We start from the raw sequence: 22,602 nt of genomic DNA, 5'->3' as shown, positions 1-22,602 counted from the left end.
CTTCTAACAACTTTCCTCCCACACCATATATTCTTAATACCTTCCACAGAGCATCTCTATCAACTCTATCATATGCCTTCTCCAGATCCATAAATGCTACATACAAATCCATTTGCTTTTCTAAGTATTTCTCACATACATTCTTCAAAGCAAACACCTGATCCACACATCCTCTACCACTTCTGAAACCACACTGCTCTTCCCCAATCTGATGCTCTGTACATGCCTTCACCCTCTCAATCAATACCCTCCCATATAATTTACCAGGAATACTCAACAAACTTATACCTCTGTAATTTGAGCACTCACTCTTATCCCCTTTGCCTTTGTACAATGGCACTATGCACGCATTCCGCCAATCCTCAGGCACCTCACCATGAGTCATACATACATTAAATAACCTTACCAACCAGTCAACAATACAGTCACCCCCTTTTTTAATAAATTCCACTGCAATACCATCCAAACCTGCTGCCTTGCCGGCTTTCATCTTCCGCAAAGCTTTTACTACCTCTTCTCTGTTTACCAAATCATTTTCCCTAACCCTCTCACTTTGCACACCACCTCGACCAAAACACCCTATATCTGCCACTCTATCATCAAACACATTCAACAAACCTTCAAAATACTCACTCCATCTCCTTCTCACATCACCACTACTTGTTATCACCTCCCCATTTGCGCCCTTCACTGAAGTTCCCATTTGCTCCCTTGTCTTACGCACTTTATTTACCTCCTTCCAGAACATCTTTTTATTCTCCCTAAAATTTAATGATACTCTCTCACCCCAACTCTCATTTGCCCTTTTTTTCACCTCTTGCACCTTTCTCTTGACCTCCTGTCTCTTTCTTTTATACATCTCCCACTCAATTGCATTTTTTCCCTGCAAAAATCGTCCAAATGCCTCTCTCTTCTCTTTCACTAATACTCTTACTTCTTCATCCCACCACTCACTACCCTTTCTAATCAACCCACCTCCCACTCTTCTCATGCCACAAGCATCTTTTGCGCAATCCATCACTGATTCCCTAAATACATCCGATTCCTCCCCCACCCCCCTTACTTCCATTGTTCTCACCTTTTTCCATTCTGTACTCAGTCTCTCCTGGTACTTCCTCACACAAGTCTCCTTCCCAAGCTCACTTACTCTCACCACCCTCTTCACCCCAACATTCACTCTTCTTTTCTGTAAACCCATACAAATCTTCACCTTAGCCTCCACAAGATAATGATCAGACATCCCTCCAGTTGCACCTCTCAGCACATTAACATTTCAAAAGTCTCTCTTTTGCACGCCTGTCAATTAACACGTAATCCAATAACGCTCTCTGGCCATCTCTCCTACTTACATAAGTATACTTATGTAGATCTCGCTTTTTAAACCAGGTATTCCCAATCATCAGTCCTTTTTCAGCACATAAATCTACAAGCTCTTCACCATTTCCATTTACAACACTGAACACCCCATGTATACCAATTATTCCCTCAACTGCCACATTACTCACCTTTGCATTCAAATCACCCATCACTATAACCCGGTCTCGTGCATCTTTTAAACTATTCGCCATTTCCCGCGTTAGCAAGGTAGCGTTAAGAACAGAGGACTGGGCCTTTTTTTGGAATATCCTCACCTGGCCCCCTCTGTTCCTTCTTTTGGAAAATTATAAAAAAACGAGAGGGGATGATTTCCAGCCCCCGCTCCCTCCCCTTTTAGTCGCCTTCTACGACACGCAGGGAATACGTGGGAAGTATTCTTAATCCCCTATCCCCAGGATATATATATATATATATATATATATATATATATTTTTTTTTTTTTTTTTTTTATACTTTGTCGCTGTCTCCCGCGTTTGCGAGGCAGCGCAAGGAAACAGACGAAAGAAATGGCCCAACCCCCCCATACACATGTACATACACACGTCCACACACGCAATATACATACCTACACAGCTTTCCATGGTTTACCCCAGACGCTTCACATGCCTTGATTCAATCCACTGACAGCACGTCAACCCCTGTATACCACATCGCTCCAATTCACTCTATTCCTTGCCCTCCTTTCACCCTCCTGCATGTTCAGGCCCCGATCACACAAAATCCTTTTCACTCCATCTTTCCACCTCCAATTTGGTCTCCCTCTTCTCCTCGTTCCCTCCACCTCCGACACATATATCCTCTTGGTCAATCTTTCCTCACTCATTCTCTCCATGTGCCCAAACCACTTCAAAACACCCTCTTCTGCTCTCTCAACCACGCTCTTTTTATTTCCACACATCCCTCTTACCCTTACGTTACTTACTCGATCAAACCACCTCACACCACACATTGTCCTCAAACATCTCATTTCCAGCACATCCATCCTCCTGCGCACAACTCTATCCATAGCCCACGCCTCGCAACCATACAACATTGTTGGAACCACTATTCCTTCAAACATACCCATTTTTGCTTTCCGGGATAATGTTCTCGACTTCCACACATTTTTCAAGGCTCCCAAAATTTTCGCCCCCTCCCCCACCCTATGATCCACTTCCGCTTCCATGGTTCCATCCGCTGACAGATCCACTCCCAGATATCTAAAACACTTCACTTCCTCCAGCCTCTCACCATTCAAACTCACCTCCCAATTGACTTGACCCTCAACCCTACTGTACCTAATAACCTTGCTCTTATTGACATTTACTCTTAACTTTCTTCTTCCACACACTTTACCAAACTCCGTCACCAGCTTCTGCAGTTTCTCACATGAATCCGCCACCAGCGCTGTATCATCAGCGAACAACAACTGACTCACTTCCCAAGCTCTCTCATCCCCAACAGACTTCATACTTGCCCCTCTTTCCAAAACTCTTGCATTTACCTCCCTAACAACCCCATCCATAAACAAATTAAACAACCATATATATATATATATATATATATTTTTTTTTTTTTTTTTTTTATACTTTGTCGCTGTCTCCCGCGTTTGCGAGGTAGCGCAAGGAAACAGACGAAAGAAATGGCCCCCCCCCCCCATACACATGTACATACACACGTCCACACACGCAAATATACATACCTACACAGCTTTCCATGGTTACCCCAGACGCTTCACATGCCTTGATTCAATCCACTGACAGCACGTCAACCCCTGTATACCACATGACTCCAATTCACTCTATTCCTTGCCCTCCTTTCACCCTCCTGCATGTTCAGGCCCCGATCACACAAAATCTTTTTCACTCCATCTTTCCACCTCCAATTTGGTCTCCCTCTTCTCCTCGTTCCCTCCACCTCCGACACATATATCCTCTTGGTCAATCTCTCCTCACTCATTCTCTCCATGTGCCCAAACCATTTCAAAACACCCTCTTCTGCTCTCTCAACCACGCTCTTTTTATTTCCACACATCTCTCTTACCCTTACGTTACTTACTCGATCAAACCACCTCACACCACACATTGTCCTCAAACATCTCATTTCCAGCACATCCATCCTCCTGCGCACATCTCTATCCATAGCCCACGCCTCGCAACCATACAACATTGTTGGAACCACTATTCCCTCAAACATACCCATTTTTGCTTTCCGAGATAATGTTCTCGACTTCCACACATTTTTCAAGGCTCCCAGGATTTTCGCCCCCTCCCCCACCCTATAATCCACTTCCGCTTCCATGGTTCCATCCGCTGACAGATCCACTCCCAGATATCTAAAACACTTCACTTCCTCCAGTTTTTCTCCATTCAAACTCACCTCCCAATTGACTTGACCCTCACCCCTACTGTACCTAATAACCTTGCTCTTATTCACATTTACTCTCAACTTTCTTCTTCCACACACTTTACCAAACTCAGTCACCAGCTTCTGCAGTTTCTCACATGAATCAGCCACCAGCGCTGTATCATCAGCGAACAACAACTGACTCACTTCCCAAGCTCTCTCATCCCCAACAGACTTCATACTTGCCCCTCTTTCCAGGACTCTTGCATTTACCTCCCTTACAACCCCATCCATAAACAAATTAAACAACCATGGAGACATCACACACCCCTGCCGCAAACCTACATTCACTGAGAACCAATCACTTTCCTCTCTTCCTACACGTACACATGCCTTACATCCTCGATAAAAACTTTTCACTGCTTCTAACAACTTGCCTCCAACACCATATATTCTTAATACCTTCCACAGAGCATCTCTATCAACTCTATCATATGCCTTCTCCAGATCCATAAATGCTACATACAAATCCATTTGCTTTTCTAAGTATTTCTCACATACATTCTTCAAAGCAAACACCTGATCCACACATCCTCTACCACTTCTGAAACCGCACTGCTCTTCCCCAATCTGATGCTCTGTATATGCCTTCACCCTCTCAATCAATATCCTCCCATATAATTTACCAGGAATACTCAACAAACTTATACCTCTGTAATTTGAGCACTCACTCTTATCCCCTTTGCCTTTGTACAATGGCACTATGCACGCATTCCGCCAATCCTCAGGCACCTCACCATGAGTCATACATACATTAAATAACCTTACCAACCAGTCAACAATACAGTCACCCCCTTTTTTAATAAATTCCACTGCAATACCATCCAAACCTGCTGCCTTGCCGGCTTTCATCTTCCGCAAAGCTTTTACTACCTCTTCTCTGTTTACCAAATCATTTTCCCTAACCCTCTCACTTTGCACACCACCTCGACCAAAACACCCTATATCTGCCACTCTGTCATCAGACACATTCAACAAACCTTCAAAATACTCATTCCATCTCCTTCTCACATCACCGCTACTTGTTATCACCTCCCCATTTACGCCCTTCACTGAAGTTCCCATTTGCTCCCTTGTCTTACGCACCCTATTTACCTCCTTCCAGAACATCTTTTTATTCTCCCTAAAATTTACTGATAGTCTCTCACCCCAATTCTCATTTGCCCTTTTTTTCACCTCTTGCACCTTTCTCTTGACCTCCTGTCTCTTTCTTTTATACTTCTCCCACTCAATTGCATTTTTTCCCTGCAAAAATCGTCCAAATGCCTCTCTCTTCTCTTTCACTAATACTCTTACTTCTTCATCCCACCACTCACTACCCTTTCTAAACAGCCCCCCTCCCACTCTTCTCATGCCACAAGCATCTTTTGCGCAATCCATCACTGATTCCCTAAATACATCCCATTCCTCCCCCACTCCCCTTACTTCCATTGTTCTCACCTTTTTCCATTCTGTACACAGTCTCTCCTGGTACTTCCCCACACAGGTCTCCTTCCCAAGCTCACTCACTCTCACCACCTTCTTCACCCCAACATTCACTCCTCTTTTCTGAAAACCCATACTAATCTTCACCTTAGCCTCCACAAGATAATGATCGGACATCCCTCCAGTTGCACCTCTCAGCACATTAACATCCAAAAGTCTCTCTTTCGCACGCCTGTCAATTAACACGTAATCCAATAACGCTCTCTGGCCATCTCTCCTACTTACATAAGTATACTTATGTATATCTCGCTTTTTAAACCAGGTATTCCCAATCATCAGTCCTTTTTCAGCACATAAATCTACAAGCTCTTCACCATTTCCATTTACAACACTGAACACCCCATGCATACCAATTATTCCCTCAACTGCCACATTACTCACCTTTGCATTCAAATCACCCATCACTATAACCCGGTCTCGTGCATCAAAACCGCTAACACACTCATTTAGCTGCTCCCAAAACACTTGCCTCTCATGATCTTTCTTCTCATGCCCAGGTGCATATGCACCAATAATCACCCACCTCTCTCCATCAACTTTCAATTTTACCCATATTAATCGAGAATTTACTTTCTTACATTCTATCACATACTCCCACAACTCCTGCTTCAGGAGTATTGCTACTCCTTCCCTTGCTCTTGTCCTCTCACTAACCCCTGACTTCACTCCCCAGACATTTCCAAACCACTCTTCCCCTTTACCCTTGAGCTTCGTTTCACTCAGAGCCAAAACATCCAGGTTCCTTTCCTCAAACATACTACCTATCTCTCCTTTTTTCACATCTTGGTTACATCCACACACATTTAGGCACCCCACTCTGAGCCTTCGAGGAGGATGATCACTCCCCGCGTGACTCCTTCTTCTGTTTCCCATTTTAGAAAGTTAATACAAGGAGGGGAGGATTTCCGGCCCCCCGCTCCCGTCCCCTCTAGTCGCTTTCTACGACACGCGAGGAATACGTGGGAAGTATTCTTTCACCCCTATCCCCAGGGATAATATACATATATATATACATATACACACACACACACACACACACACACATACACACACACACACACACATACATATATATACATATGAAAAATGTAAGAAACAATTTAGAAAACAAACTTTTAGCTTGAAATGAATGAAAAAAAATGAATGTCACATAATGGTTCAACCTCTGGCTATAGAAAAGGAAATGTACAATTTATTCACACAAACGTCAATAGCAGTTCTCATCAATTTCACCACTGTATCAATAAGCTTCAATGTCTAAGCTACATTTTTCTCCAACTTCACTATTTTCTTGTCAAAAACACCATGCATGAAAACTATCACTCCATTAACACAACTATAAACATTTACTTCCCCTTATATATATATATATATATATATATATATATATATATATATATATATATATATATATATATATATATATATGTTTGCTTTGAAGAATGTATGTGAGAAATATTTAGAAAAGCAAATGGATTTGTATGTACCATTTATGGATCTGGAGAAGGCATATGATAGAGTTGATAGAGATGCTCTGTGGAAGGTATTAAGAATATATGGTGTGGGAGGCAAGTTGTTAGAAGCAGTGAAAAGTTTTTATCGAGGATGTAAGGCATGTGTACGTGTAGGAAGAGAGGAAAGTGATTGGTTCTCAGTGAATGTAGGTTTGCGGCAGGGGTGTGTGATGTCTCCATGGTTGTTTAATTTGTTTATGGATGGGGTTGTTAGGGAGGTAAATGCAAGAGTCTTGGAAAGAGGGGCAAGTATGAGGTCTGTTGTTGAGTCAGTTGTTGTTCGCTGATGATACAGCGCTGGTGGCGGATTCATGTGAGAAACTGCAGAAGCTGGTGACGGAGTTTGGTAAAGTGTGTGGAAGAAGAAAGTTAAGAGTAAATGTGAATAAGAGCAAGGTTATTAGGTACAGTAGGGTTGAGGGTCAAGTCAATTGGGAGGTGAGTTTGAATGGAGAAAAACTGGAGGAAGTGAAGTGTTTTAGATATCTGGGAGTGGATCTGTCAGCGGATGGAACCATGGAAGCGGAAGTGGATCATAGGGTGGGGGAGGAGGCGAAAATTTTGGGAGCCTTGAAAAAATGTGTGGAAGTCGAGAACATTATCCCGGAAAGCAAAAATGGGTATGTTTGAAGGAATAGTAGTTCCAACAATGTTGTATGGTTGCGAGGCGTGGGCTATGGATAGAGTTGTGCGCAGGAGGATGGATGTGCTGGAAATGAGATGTTTGAGGACAATGTGTGGTGTGAGGTGGTTTGATCGAGTAAGTAACGTAAGGGTAAGAGAGATGTGTGGAAATAAAAAGAGCGTGGTTGAGAGAGCAGAAGAGGGTGTTTTGAAATGGTTTGGGCACATGGAGAGAATGAGTGAGGAAAGATTGACCAAGAGGATATATGTGTCGGAGGTGGAGGGAACGAGGAGAAGAGGGAGACCAAATTGGAGGTGGAAAGATGGAGTGAAAAGGATTTTGTGTAATCGGGGCCTGAACATGCAGGAGGGTGAAAGGAGGGCAAGGAATAGAGTGAATTGGAGCGATGTGGTATACAGGGGTTGACGTACTGTCAGTGGATTGAATCAAGGCATGTGAAGCGTCCGGGGTAAACCATGGAAAGCTGTGTAGGTATGTATATTTGCGTGTGTGGACGTGTGTATGTACATGTGTATGGGGAGGGTTGGGCCATTTCTTTCGTCTGTTTCCTTGCGCTACCTCGCAAACGCGGGAGACAGCGACAAAGTATAAAAAAAAAAAAAAAATATATATTATCCCTGGGGATAGGGGAGAAAGAATACTTCCCACGTATTCCCTGCGTGTCGTAGAAGGCGACTAAAAGGGGAGGGAGCGGGGGGCTGGAAATCCTCCCCTCTCAATTTTTTTTAATTTTCCAAAAGAAGGATCAGAGAAGGGGGCCAGGTGAGGATATTCCCTCTAAGGCCCAGTTCTCTGTTCTTAACGCTACCTCGCTAACGCGGGAAATGGCGAATAGTTTGAAAAAAAAAATATATATATATATATATATATATATATATATATTTGTGTAAATAAATTATACATTTCCTTTTTTTCCATAGCCAGAGGTTGAACCATTATGTGACATTCTTTTTTTCATTCATTTCAAACTAGAAGTTTCAGTTTTCTAAATTGTTTCTTACATTTCTCATATGTATATATATGTATGTGTGTGTGTGTGTATTTGTGCGTATGTATGTGTATGTGTGTGTATGTGTATATGTATATATATATGTATATTATCCCTGGGGATAGGGGTGAAAGAATACTTCCCACGTATTCCTCGCGTGTCGTAGAAAGCGACTAGAGGGGACGGGAGCGGGGGGCCAGAAATCCTCCCCTCCTTGTATTAACTTTCTAAAATGGGAAACAGAAGAAGGAGTCACGCGGGGAGTGCTCATCCTCCTTGAAGGCTCAGAGTGGGGTGCCTAAATGTGTGTGGATGTAACCAAGATGTGAAAAAAGGAGAGATAGGTAGTATGTTTGAGGAAAGGAACCTGGATGTTTTGGCTCTGAGTGAAACGAAGCTGAAGGGCAAAGGGGAAGAGTGGTTTGGGAATGCCTGGGGAGTAAAGTCAGGGGTTAGTGAGAGGACAAGAGCAAGGGAAGGAGTAGCAATACTCCTGAAACAGGAGTTGTGGGAGTATGTGATAGAGTGTAAGAAAGTAAATTCTCGATTAATATGGGTTAAACTGAAAGTTGATGGAGAGAGGTGGGTGATTATTGGTGCATATGCACCTGGGCATGAGAAGAAAGATCAAGAGAGGCAAGTGTTTTGGGAGCAGCTGAATGAGTGTGTTAGTGGTTTTGATGCACGAGACCGGGTCATAGTGATGGGTGATTTGAATGCAAAGGTGAGTAATGTGGCAGTTGAGGGAATAATTGGTATACATGGGGTGTTCAGTGTTGTAAATGGAAATGGTGAAGAGCTTGTAGATTTATGTGCTGAAAAAGGACTGATGATTGGGAATATTTATTTTTATTTATTATACTTTGTCGCTGTCTCCCGCGTTTGCGAGGTAGCGCAAGGAAACAGACGAAAGAAATGGCCCAACCCCCCCCCCATACACATGTATATACATACGTCCACACACGCAAATATACATACCTACACAGCTTTCCATGGTTTACCCCAGACGCTTCACATGCCTTGATTCAATCCACTGACAGCACGTCAACCCCTGTATACCACATCGCTCCAATTCACTCTATTCCTTGCCCTCCTTTCACCCTCCTGCATGTTCAGGCCCCGATCACACAAAATCCTTTTCACTCCATCTTTCCACCTCCAATTTGGTCTCCCTCTTCTCCTCGTTCCCTCCACCTCCGACACATATATCCTCTTGGTCAATCTTTCCTCACTCATTCCCTCCATGTGCCCAAACCATTTCAAAACACCCTCTTCTGCTCTCTCAACCACGCTCTTTTTATTTCCACATATCTCTCTTACCCTTACGTTACTTACTCGATCAAACCACCTCACACCACACATTGTCCTCAAACATCTCATTTCCAGCACATCCATCCTCCTGCGCACAACTCTATCCATAGCCCACGCCTCGCAACCATACAACATTGTTGGAACCACTATTCCTTCAAACATACCCATTTTTGCTTTCCGAGATAATGTTCTCGACTTCCACACATTTTTCAAGGCTCCCAAAATTTTCGCCCCCTCCCCCACCCTATGATCCACTTCCGCTTCCATGGTTCCATCCGCTGACAGATCCACTCCCAGATATCTAAAACACTTCACTTCCTCCAGTTTTTCTCCATTCAAACTCACCTCCCAATTGACTTGACCCTCAACCCTACTGTACCTAATAACCTTGCTCTTATTCACATTTACTCTTAACTTTCTTCTTCCACACACTTTACCAAACTCCGTCACCAGCTTCTGCTGGAATACCTGGTTTAAAAAGCGAGATATACATAAGTATACTTATGTAAGTAGGAGAGATGGCCAGAGAGCGTTATTGGATTACGTGTTAATTGACAGGCATGCGAAAGAGAGACTTTTGGATGTTAATGTGCTGAGAGGTGCAACTGGAGGGATGTCTGATCATTATCTTGTGGAGGCTAAGGTGAAGATTTGTATGGGTTTTCAGAAAAGAAGAGTGAATGTTGGGGTGAAGAGGGTGGTGAGAGTAAGTGAGCTTGAGAAGGAGACCTGTGTGAGGAAGTACCAGGAGAGACTGAGTACAGAATGGAAAAAGGTGAGAACAATGGAAGTAAGGTGGGTGGGGGAGGAATGGGATGTATTTAGGGAATCAGTGATGGATTGCGCAAAAGATGCTTGTGGCATGAGAAGAGTGGGAGGTGGGTTGATTAGAAAGGGTAGTGAGTGGTGGGATGAAGAAGTAAGAGTATTAGTGAAAGAGAAGAGAGAGGCATTTGGACGATTTTTGCAGGGAAAAAATGCAATTGAGTGGGAGATGTATAAAAGAAAGAGACAGGAGGTCAAGAGAAAGGTGCAAGAGGTGAAAAAAAGGGCAAATGAGAGTTGGGGTGAGAGAGTATCATTAAATTTTAGGGAGAATAAAAAGATGTTCTGGAAGGAGGTAAATAAAGTGCGTAAGACAAGGGAGCAAATGGGAACTTCGGTGAAGGACGCAAGTGGGGAGGTGATAACAAGTAGTGGTGATGTGAGAAGGAGATGGAGTGAGTATTTTGAAGGTTTGTTGAATGTGTGTGATGATAGAGTGGCAGATATAGGGTGTTTTGGTCGAGGTGGTGTGCAAAGTGAGAGGGTTAGGGAAAATGATTTGGTAAACAGAGAAGAGGTAGTGAAAGCTTTGCGGATGATGAAAGCCGGCAAGGCAGCAGGTTTGGATGGTATTGCAGTGGAATTTATTAAAAAAGGGGGTGACTGTATTGTTGACTGGTTGGTAAGGTTATTTAATGTATGTATGACTCATGGTGAGGTGCCTGAGGATTGGCGGAATGCGTGCATAGTGCCATTGTACAAAGGCAAAGGGGATAAGAGTGAGTGCTCAAATTACAGAGGTATAAGTTTGTTGAGTATTCCTGGTAAATTATATGGGAGGGTATTGATTGAGAGGGTGAAGGCATGTACAGAGCATCAGATTGGGGAAGAGCAGTGTGGTTTCAGAAGTGGTAGAGGATGTGTGGATCAGGTGTTTGCTTTGAAGAATGTATGTGAGAAATACTTAGAAAAGCAAATGGATTTGTATGTAGCATTTATGGATCTGGAGAAGGCATATGATAGAGTTGATAGAGATGCTCTGTGGAAGGTATTAAGAATATATGGTGTGGGAGGCAAGTTGTTAGAAGCAGTGAAAAGTTTTTATCGAGGATGTAAGGCATGTGTACGTGTAGGAAGAGAGGAAAGTGATTGGTTCTCAGTGAATGTAGGTTTGCGGCAGGGGTGTGTGATGTCTCCATGGTTGTTTAATTTGTTTATGGATGGGGTTGTTAGGGAGGTGAATGCAAGAGTTTTGGAAAGAGGGGCAAGTATGAAGTCTGTTGGGGATGAGAGAGCTTGGGAAGTGAGTCAGTTGTTGTTCACTGATGATACAGCGCTGGTGGCTGATTCATGTTAGAAACTGCAGAAGCTGGTGACTAAGTTTGGTAAAGTGTGTGAAAGAAGAAAGTTAAGAGTAAATGTGAATAAGAGCAAGGTAATTAGGTACAGTAGGGTTGAGGGTCAAGTCAATTGGGAGGTAAGTTTGAATGGAGAAAAACTGGAGGAAGTAAAGTGATTTAGATATCTGGGAGTGGATCTGGCAGCGGATGGAACCATGGAAGCGGAAGTGGATCATAGGGTGGGGGAGGGGGCGAAAATCCTGGGAGCCTTGAAGAATGTGTGGAAGTCGAGAACATTATCTCGGAAAGCAAAAATGGGTATGTTTGAAGGAATAGTGGTTCCAACAATGTTGTATGGTTGCGAGGCATGGGCTATCGATAGAGTTGTGCGCAGGAGGATGGATGTGCTGGAAATGAGATGTTTGAGGACAATGTGTGGTGTGAGGTGGTTTGATCGAGTAAGTAACGTAAGGGTAAGAGAGATGTGTGGAAATAAAAAGAGCGTGGTTGAGAGAGCAGAAGAGGGTGTTTTGAAATGGGTTGGGCACATGGAGAGAATGAGTGAGGAAAGATTGACCAAGAGGATATATGTGTCGGAGGTGGAGGGAATGAGAAGTGGGAGACCAAATTGGAGGTGGAAAGATGGAGTGAAAAAGATTTTGTGTGATCGGGGCCTGAACATGCAGGAGGGTGAAAGGAGGGCAAGGAATAGTGAATTGGAACGATGTGGTATACTGTGGTTGACGTACTGTCAGTGGATTGAATCAGGGCATGTGAAGCGTCTGGAGTAAACCATGGAAAGCTGTGTAGGTATGTATATTTGTGTGTGTGGACGTATGTATATACATGTGTATGGGGGTGGGTTGGGCCATTTCTTTTTTCTGTTTCCTTACGCTACCACGCAAACGCGGGAGCCAGCGACAAAGAAAAAAAAAATATATATATATATATATATATATATATATATATATATATATATATATATATATATATATATATATTTTTCTTTGTCGCTGTCTCCCGCACTTGCGAGGTAGCACAAGGAAACAGACGAAAGAAATGGCCCAACCCACCCCAATACACAATGTATACACACACACGTCCACACACGCAAATATACATACCTAAACATCTCGATGTACACATATATATACATACACAGACACATACATATATGCCCATGCACACAATTCACACTGTCTGCCCCCATTCACTCCCATCGCCACCTCGCCACACATGGAACACATTCCCCCTCCCCCCTCATGTGTGCGAGGTAGCACTAGAAAAAGACAACAAAGGCCCCATTCGTTCACACTCAGTCTCTAGCTGCCATGCAATAATGCCCGAAACCACAGCTCCCTTTCCACATCCAGGCCCCACACAACTTTCCATGGTTTACCCCAGATGCTTCACATGCCCTGATTCAACCCACTGACAGCACGTCAACCCCGGTATACCACATCGATCCAATTCACTCTATTCCTTGCCCGCCTTTCACCCTCCTGCATGTTCAGGCCCCAATCACACAAAATCTTTTTCACTCCATCTTTCCACCTCCAATTTGGTCTCCCTCTTCTCCTCGTTCCCTCCACCTCTGACACACATATCCTCTTGGTCAATCTTTCCTCACTCATTCTCTCCATGTGACCAAACCATTTCAAAACACCCTCTTATGCTCTCTCAACCACGCTCTTTTTATTTCCACACATCTCTCTTACCCTTACATTACTTACTCGATCAAACCACCTCACACCACACATTGTCCTCAAACATCTCATTTCCAGCACATCCATCCTTCTGCGCACAACTTTATCCATAGCCCACACCTCGCAACCATACAACATTGTTGGAACCACTATTCCTTCAAACATACCCATTTTTGCTTTCCGAGATAATGTTCTCGACTTCCAAACATTCTTCAAGGTTCTTAGGATTTTCGCCCCCTCCCCCACCCTATGATCCACTTCCGCTTCCATGGTTCCATCCGCTGCCAGATCCATTCCCAGATATCTAAAACACTTTACTTCCTCCAGTTTTTCTCCATTCAAACTTACCTCCCAATTGACTTGACCCTCAACCCTACTGTACCTAATAACCTTGCTCTTATTCACATTTACTCTTAACTTTCTTCTTTCACACACTTTACCAAACTCAGTCACCAGCTTCTGCAGTTTCTCACATGAATCAGCCACCAGCACTGTATCATCAGCGAACAACAACTGACTCACTTCCCAAGCTCTCTCATCCCCAACAGACTTCATACTTGCCCCTCTTTCCAAAACTCTTGCATTCACCTCCCTAACAACCCCATCCATAAACAAATTAAACAACCATGGAGACATCACACACCCCTGCCGCAAACCTACATTCACTGAGAACCAATCACTTTCCTCTCTTCCTACACGTACACATGCCTTACATCCTCAATAAAAACTTTTCACTGCTTCTAACAACTTTCCTCCCACACCATATATTCTTAATACCTTCCACAGAGCATCTCTATCAACTCTATCATATGCCTTCTCCAGATCCATAAATGCTACATACAAATCCATTTGCTTTTCTAAGTATTTCTCACATACATTCTTCAAAGCAAACACCTGATCCACACATCCTCTACCACTTCTGAAACCACACTGCTCTTCTCCAATCTCATGCTCTGTACATGCCTTCACCCTCTCAATCAATACCCTCCCATATAATTTACCAGGAATACTCAACAAACTTATACCTCTGTAATTTGAGCACTCACTCTTATCCCATTTCCCTTTGTACAATGGCACTATGCAAGCATTCCGCCAATCCTCAGGCACCTCACCATGAATCATACACACATTAAATAACCTCACCAACCAGTCAACAATACAGTCACCCCCTTTTTTAATAAATTCCACTGCAATACCATCCAAACCCGCTGCCTTGCCGACTTTCATCTTACACAAAGCTTTTACTACCTCTTGTCTGTTTACCAAATCATTTTCCCTAACCCTCTCACTTTCCACACCATCTCGACCAAAACACCCTATATCTGCCACTCTATCATCAAACACATTCAACAAACCTTCAAAATACTCACTCCATCTCCTTTTCACATCACCACTACTTGTTATCACCTCCCCATTAGCCCCCTTCACTGAAGTTCCCATTTGCTCCCTTGTCTTACGCACTTTATTTACCTCCTTCGAAAACATCTTTTTATTCTCTCTAAAATTTAATGATACTCTCTCTCCCCAACTCTCATTTCCCCTCTTTTTCACCTCTTGCACCTTTCTCTTGACCTCCTGTCTCTTTCTTTTATATATATCCCATCCATTTGCATTTTTTCCCTGCAAAAATCGTCCAAATGCCTCTCTCTTCTCTTTCACTAATAACCTTCCTTCTTCATCACACCACTCACTACCCTTTCTAATCAACCCACCTCCCACGCTTCTCATGCCACAAGCATCTTTTGCGCAAGCCATCGCTGCTTCCCTAAATACATCCCATTCCTCCCCCACTCATTTACCTCCTTGGTTCTCACCTTTTTCCATTCGTTACTCAGCCTCTCCTTGTACTTCCTCACACAAGTCTCCTTCCCAAGCTCACTTACTCTCACCACCCTCTTCACCCCAACATTATCTCTTCTTTTCTGAAAACCCCTACAAATCTTCACCTTCGCCTCCACAAGATAATGATCAGACATCCCTCCAGTTGCACCTCTCAGCACATTAACATCCAAAAGTCTCTCTTTCTTGCACCTATCAATTAACAGATAATCCCATAACGCTCTCTGGCCATCTCTCCTACTTACATACATATACTTATGTATATCTCGCTTTTTAAACCAGGTATTCCCAATCACCAGTCCTTTTTCAGCACATAAATCTGAACGCTCTTCACCATTTCCATTTACAACAGCAAAAATGGGTATGTTTGAAGGAACAGTGGTTCCAACAATATTGTATAGTTGCGAAGCATGGGCTATGGATAAAGTTGTGTTCAGGAGGGTGGATGTGCTGGAAATGATATGTTTGAGGACAATATGTGGTGTCAGGTGGTTTGATCGAGTAAGTAATTTAAGGGTAAGAGAGATGTGTGGAAAGAAAAAGAGAGTAGTTGAGAGAGCAGAAGAGGGTGTTTTGAAATGGTTTGGTCACATGAGGGGGGAGGGTGTTGTTATTCCATGTGTGGCGAGGTGGCGATGGGAATAAATAAAGGCAGACAGTAAGAATTATGTACATGTGTATATATGTATATGTCTGTGTGTGTATATATATGTATACATTGTGATGCATAGGTATGTATATTTGCGTGTGTGGATGTGTATGTATATACATGTGTATGTGGGTGGGTTGGGCCATTCTTTCGTCTGTTTCCTCACGCTACGTCGCTAACGCGGCAGACAGCGACAAAGCAAAATAAACAGATAAATATATATATATATATATTGGGAGGGTATTGATTGAGAGGGTGAAGGCATGTACAGAGCATCAGATTGGGGAAGAGCAGTGTGGTTTCAGAAGTGGTAGAGGATGTGTGGATCAGGTGTTTGCTTTGAAGAATGTATGTGAGAAATACTTAGAAAAGCAAATGGATTTGTATGTAGCATTTATGGATCTGGAGAAGGCATATGATAGAGTTGATAGAGATGCTCTGTCGAAGGTATTAAGAATATATGGTGTGGGAGGCAAGTTGTTAGAAGCAGTGAAAAGTTTTCATTGAGGATGTAAGGCATGTGTACGTGTAGGAAGAGAGGAAAGTGATTGGTTCTCAGTGAATGTGGGTTTACGGCAGGGGTGTGTGATGCCTCCATGGTTGTTTAATTTGTTTATGGATAGGGTTGTTAGGGAGGTGAATGCAAGAGTTTTGGAAAGAGGGGCAAGTATGAAGTCTGTGGGGGATGAGAGAGCTTGGGAAGTGAGTCAGTTGTTGTTCACTGATGATACAGCGCTGGTGGCTGATTCATGTGAGAAACTGCAGAAGCTGGTGACTGAGTTTGGTAAAGTGTGTGAAAGAAGAAAGTTGAGCTTAAATGTGAATAAGAGCAAGGTTATTAGGTACAGTAGGGTTGAGGGTCAAGTCAATTGGGAGGTAAGTTTGAATGGAGAAAACTAGAGGAAGTAAAGTGTTTTAGATATCTGGGAGTGGATCGGGCAGCCGATGGTACCATGGAAGTGGAAGTGAATGATAGGGTGGGGGAGGGGGCGAAAATTCTGGGAGCCTTGATGAACGTTTGGAAGTCGAGAACATTATCTCGGAAAGCAAGAATGGGTATGTTTGAAGGAATAGTGGTTCCAACAATGTTGTATGGTTGCGAGGCGTGGGCTATGGATAGAGATGTGCACAGGACGGGGAATGTGCTGGAAATGAGATGTTTGTGGACAATATGTGGTGTGAGGTGGTTTGATCAAGTAAGTAATGTAAGGGTAAGAGAGACATGCAGAAATAAAAAGAGTGTGGTTGAAAGAGAAGAAGAGGGTGTTTTGAAATGGTTTGGTCACATGGAGAGAACGAGTGAGGAAAGATTGACCAAGAGGATATATGTGTCAAAGGTGGAGGGAACGAGGAGAAGTGGGAGAACAAATTGGAGGTGGAAAGATGGAGTGAAAAAGATTTTGAGTGATCGAGGCCTGAACATGCAGGAGGGTGAGAGGCGTGCAAGGAATAGAGTGAATTGGAACGATGTAGTATACCGGGGTCGACATGTTGTCAATGAATTGAAGCAGGGCATATGAAGCATCTGGGGTAAACCATGGAAAGGTCTGTGGAGCCTGGATGTGGAAAGGGAGGTGTGGTTTCAGTGCATTATTACATGACAGCTAGAGACAGAGTGTGAACGAATGGGGCCTTTGTTGTCTTTTCGTAGTGCTACCTTGCACACAAGAGGGGGGAGGGGGTTGTTATTCCATGTGTAGCAAGGTGGCAATGGGAATAAATAGAGGCAGACAGTATGAATTATGTACATGTGTATATATGCATATGTCTGTGTGTATATATATATATATATATATATATATATATATATATATTTATTTATTTATCATACTTAGTCACTGTCTCCCACGTTAGTGAGGTAGTGCAAGGAAACAGATGAAAGAATGGCCCAACCCACCCACATACACACGCATATACATAAACGCTCACACACGCACATATACATACCAATACATTTCAATGTTTTTTTTTTTTTTTTTTTTTATACTTTGTCGCTGTCTCCCGCGTTTGCGAGGTAGCGCAAGGAAACAGACGAAAGAAATGGCCCAACCCCCCCCATACACATGTACATACACACGTCCACACACGCAAATATACATACCTACACAGCTTTCCATGGTTTACCCCAGACGCTTCACATGCCTTGATTCAATCCACTGACAGCATTGAGATGTATAGGTATGTATATTTGCATTTATGGACATGTATGTATATACATTTGTATGTGGGTGGGTTGGGCCGTTCTTTCGTCTTTTTCCTTGCACTACCTCGCAAACGCGGAAGACAGTGACAAAGCAAATACAAAAAATATATATATATATATTCATTTATATTATTTTGCTTCTGGGAGCCTTGAAGAATGTGTGGAAGTCAAGAACATTATCTCAGAAAGTAAAAATGGGTATGTTTGAAGGAATAGTGGTTCCAGCAATGTTGTATGGCTGCGAGGCGTGGGCTATGGATAGAGTTGTGCGCAGGAGGGTGAATGTGCTGGAAATGAGATGTTTGAGGACAATGTGTGGTGTGAGGTGGTTTGATCGAGTAAGTAACGTAAGGGTAAGAGAGATGTGTGGAAATAAAAAGAGCATGGTTGAGAGAGCAGAAGAGGGTGTTTTGAAATGGTTTGGGCACATGGAAAGAATAAGTGAGGAAAGATTGACCAAGAGGATATATGTGTCAGAGGTGGAGGGAACGAGAAGTGGGAGACCAAATTGGAGGTGGAAAGATGGAGTGAAAAAGATTTTGAGTGATCGGGGCCTGAACATGCAGGAAGGTGAAAGGCATGCAAGGAATAGAGTGAACTGGAACAATGTGGTATACCCGGGTCGACGTGCTGTCAATGGATTGAACCAGGGCATATGAAGCATCTGCGGTAAACCAAGTAAAGTTCTGTGGGGCTTGGATGTGGAAAGGGAGCTGTGGTTTCGGTGTATTATTACATGACAGCTAGAGACTGAGTGTGAAGGAATGTGGCCTTTGTTGTCTTTTCCTAGCGCTACCTCGCACACATGAGGGGGAAGGGGGTTGTTATTCCATGTGTGGCGAGATGGTGATGGGAATAAATAAAGGCAGACAGTATGAACTATGTACATGTGTATATATGTATGTCTGTGTGTGTATATATATGTGTACATTGAGATGTATAGGTATGTATATTTGTGTGTGTGGACGTGTAGTATATACATGTGTATGTGGGTGGGTTGGGCCAGTCTTTCGTCTGTTTCCTTGCACTACCTCGCTAACGCAGGAGACAGCGACAAAGCAAAATGAATAAATAGAGTGGGAGAAGTATAAAAGAAAGAGGCAGGAGGTCAAGAGAAAGGTGAAAGAGGTGAAAAAGAGGGCAAATGAGAGTTGGGGTGAGAGAGTATCATTAAATTTTAGGGAGAATAAAAAGATGTTTTGGAAGGAGGTAAATAAAGTGTGTAAGGCAAGGGAACAAATGGGAACATTAGTCAAGGGGGCTAATGGGGAGGTCATAACATGTAGTGGTAATGTGAGAAGGAGATGGAGTGAGTATTTTGAAGGTTTGTTGAATGTGTTTGATGATAGAGTGGCAGATATAGGATGTTTTGTTCGAGGTGATGTGCAAAGTGAGAGGGTTAGGGAAAATGATTTGGTAAACAGAGAAGAGGTAGTAAATGCTTTATGGGAGATGAAAGCCGGCAAGGCAGCAGGCTTTGGATGGTACTGCAGTGGAAGTTATTAAAAAAGGGGGTGACTGTATTGTTGACTGGTTGGTAAGGTTATTCAATGTAGGTATGACTCATGGTGAGGTGCTTGAGGATTGGCAGAATGCTTGCATAGTGCCATTGTACAAAGGCAAAGGGGATAAAAGTGAGTGCTCAAATTACAGAGGTATAAGTTTGTTGAGTATTCCTGGGAAAATATATGGGAAGGTATTGATTGAGAGGGTGAAGGCATGTACAGATCATCAGATTGGAAAAGAGCAGCGTGGTTTCAGACGTGGTAGAGGATGTGTGGATAAGGTGTTTGCTTTGAAGAACGTATGTGAGAAATACTTAGAAAAGCAAATGGATTTGTTTGTAGCATTTATGGATCTGGAGAAGGCATATGATAAGAGTTGATAGAGATGCTCTGTGGAAGGTATTACGAATATATGGTGTGGGAGGCAAGTTGTTAGAGGCAGTGAAAAGTTTTTATCGAGGATGTAAGGCATGTGTATGTGTAGGAAGAGAGGAAAGTGATTGGTTCTCAGTGAATGTTGGTTTGCGGCAGGGGTGTGTGATGTCTCAATGGTTGTTTAATTTGTTTATGGATGGGGTTGTTAGGGAGGTGAATGCAAGAGTTTTGGAAAGAGGGGAAAGTATGCAGTCTGTTGTGGATGAGAGAGCTTGGGAAGTGAGTCAGTTGTTGTTCGCTAATGATACAGCGCTAGTGGCTGATTCGGGTAAGAAACTGCAAAAGCTGGTGACTGAGTTTGGTAAAGTGTGTGAAAGAAGAAAGCTGAGAGTAAATGTGAATAAGAGCAAGGTTATCAGGTACAGTAAGGTTGAGGGACAAGTCAATTGGGAGGTAAGTTTGAATGGAGAATAACTGGAGGAAGTGATGTGTTTTAGGTATCTGGGAATGGATTTGGCAGTGGATGGAACCATGGAAGCAGAAGTGAATCATAGGGTAGGGGAGCGGCCGAAAATTCTGGGAGCGTTGAAAAATGTGTGGAAGTTGAGAACGTTATCTTGGAAAACAAAAATGGGTATCTTTGAAGGAATAGTGGTTCCAACAATGTTATATGGTTGCAAGGCATGGGCTATAGATAGAGTTGTGCGGAAGAGGGTGGATGTGCTGGAAATGAGATGTTTGAGGACAATATGTGGTGTGAGATGGTTTGATCAAGTAAGTAATGAAAGGGTAAGAGAGATGTGTGGAAATAAAAAGAGTGTGGTTGAGAGAGAAGAAGAGGTTGTTTTTAAGTGGTTTGGTCACATGGAGAGAATGAGTGAAGAAAGATTGACCAAGAGGATATGTGTGTCAAAGGTGGAGGGAACAAGGAGAAGTGGGAGACCAAATTGGAGGTGGGAAAGATGGAGTGAAAAAGGTTTTGAGTGATCGAGGCCTGAACATGCAGGAAGGTGAAAAGCATGCAAGGAATAGAGTGAATTGGAACGATGTGGTATACTAGGGTCGACTTGCTGCCAATGGATTGAACCAGGGCATGTGAAGTGTCTGGGGTAAACCACGGAAAGTTTTGTGGGGCCTGGATGTGGAAAGGGAGCTGTGGTTTCGGTGCATTATACATGACAGCTAGAGACTGAAAGTGAAAGAATGTGGCCTTTGTTGTCTTTTCCTAGCGCTACCTTGCACACATGCGGGGGGGAGGGGGTTGTTATTTCATGTGTGGCGGGGTGGCAACGGGAATGTAAAAGGGTAGACAGTATGAATTGTATGCATATGTATATATGCATGTATATATGCATGTGTGTGTATATATATGCACACGTTAAGAGGTATAGGTATGTATATGTGCATGTGTGGACGTGTATGGATATACATGTGTGTGTGGGTGGGTTGGACCATTCTTTCGTCTGTTTCCTTGCGCTACCTCGCTAACGCCTGAGACATGATAAAGTATAATAAATGAATACATAAATAACATATACATGTCAACATATATACTTACATATACACAGACATATATATATAAACACACATGTACATATTCATATCTGCTTGCATTAATGCATTCATGGCACTACCCTGCCCCAAAGAAATCAGCATCGCTACCCCCTTCTTCAACTAAGTAGCACCAGGAAAACAGACACAAAAGACCACATTCATTCACACTCAGTCTCTAGCTGTCATGTGTAATGCACCAAAACCACAGCTTCTTACCCACATGTTTGAAGGAATAGTAGTTTCATCATTGTTTTATGGTTGCAAGGCATGGGCTATAGGTAGTGTTGTACGGAGGAGAGTGGATATGTTGGAAATGAAATGTTTGAGGACAATATGTGGTGTGAGGTGGTTTGATCGAGTAAGTAATGAAAGGGTAAGAGAGATGTGTAAAAATAAAAAAAGTGTAGTTGAAAGAGCAGAAGAGAGTGTGTTGAAATGGTTTGGACATATGGAGAGAATGAGTGAGGAAAGATTGACAAAGAGAATATATGTGTCAAAGGTGAAGGGTACAAGAAGCAGGAGACCAGATTGGATGTGAAAGGATAAAGTGAAAAAGATCTTGAGCGATCAGGGCCTGAACATACAGGAGGGTGAGAGGCGTGCATAGAATAGAGTGAATTGGAATGATGTGATATCCTGGGGTCGACATGCTGTCAATGGACTGAACCAGGGCAAGTGAAATGTCTGGAATAAGCCATAGAAAGGTCTGTGTGCCCTGAATGTGGACAGGGAGCTGCAGTTTCAGTGCATTACACATGACAGCTAGAGACTGAGTGTGAACTAATATGGCTATTTTTGTCTGTCTTCTTGGCACTACCTCGCTGAAGCGGGGGTAGTGATGCTATTTCCTGTGTGATAAGGTAGCGATAGGAATGGATGAAGGCAAGCATGAATATGCACATGTATATATATGTACATGTTGGAAAGGACCACAATTTTGTGCATGATCAAGTATATTCC

At 42.9% G+C, this 22,602-nt stretch overlaps 1 protein-coding gene across 2 annotated transcripts in view; it reads right to left on the bottom strand.

Moving 5' to 3' along the window:
• The window catches only part of LOC139759410 (leucine-rich PPR motif-containing protein, mitochondrial-like), a 407,417-nt gene that overhangs the window by 270,278 nt on the left and 114,537 nt on the right, over nt 1-22,602 (bottom strand). The window lies entirely within an intron of this gene.

This window comes from Panulirus ornatus, chromosome 33, assembly GCF_036320965.1.
Source record: "Panulirus ornatus isolate Po-2019 chromosome 33, ASM3632096v1, whole genome shotgun sequence".
In the NCBI taxonomy this organism is placed as follows: Eukaryota; Metazoa; Arthropoda; class Malacostraca; order Decapoda; family Palinuridae; genus Panulirus; species Panulirus ornatus.
Note: the sequence above shows the minus strand (reverse complement) of the source record. Positions and strands in the feature narration are given on the sequence as shown.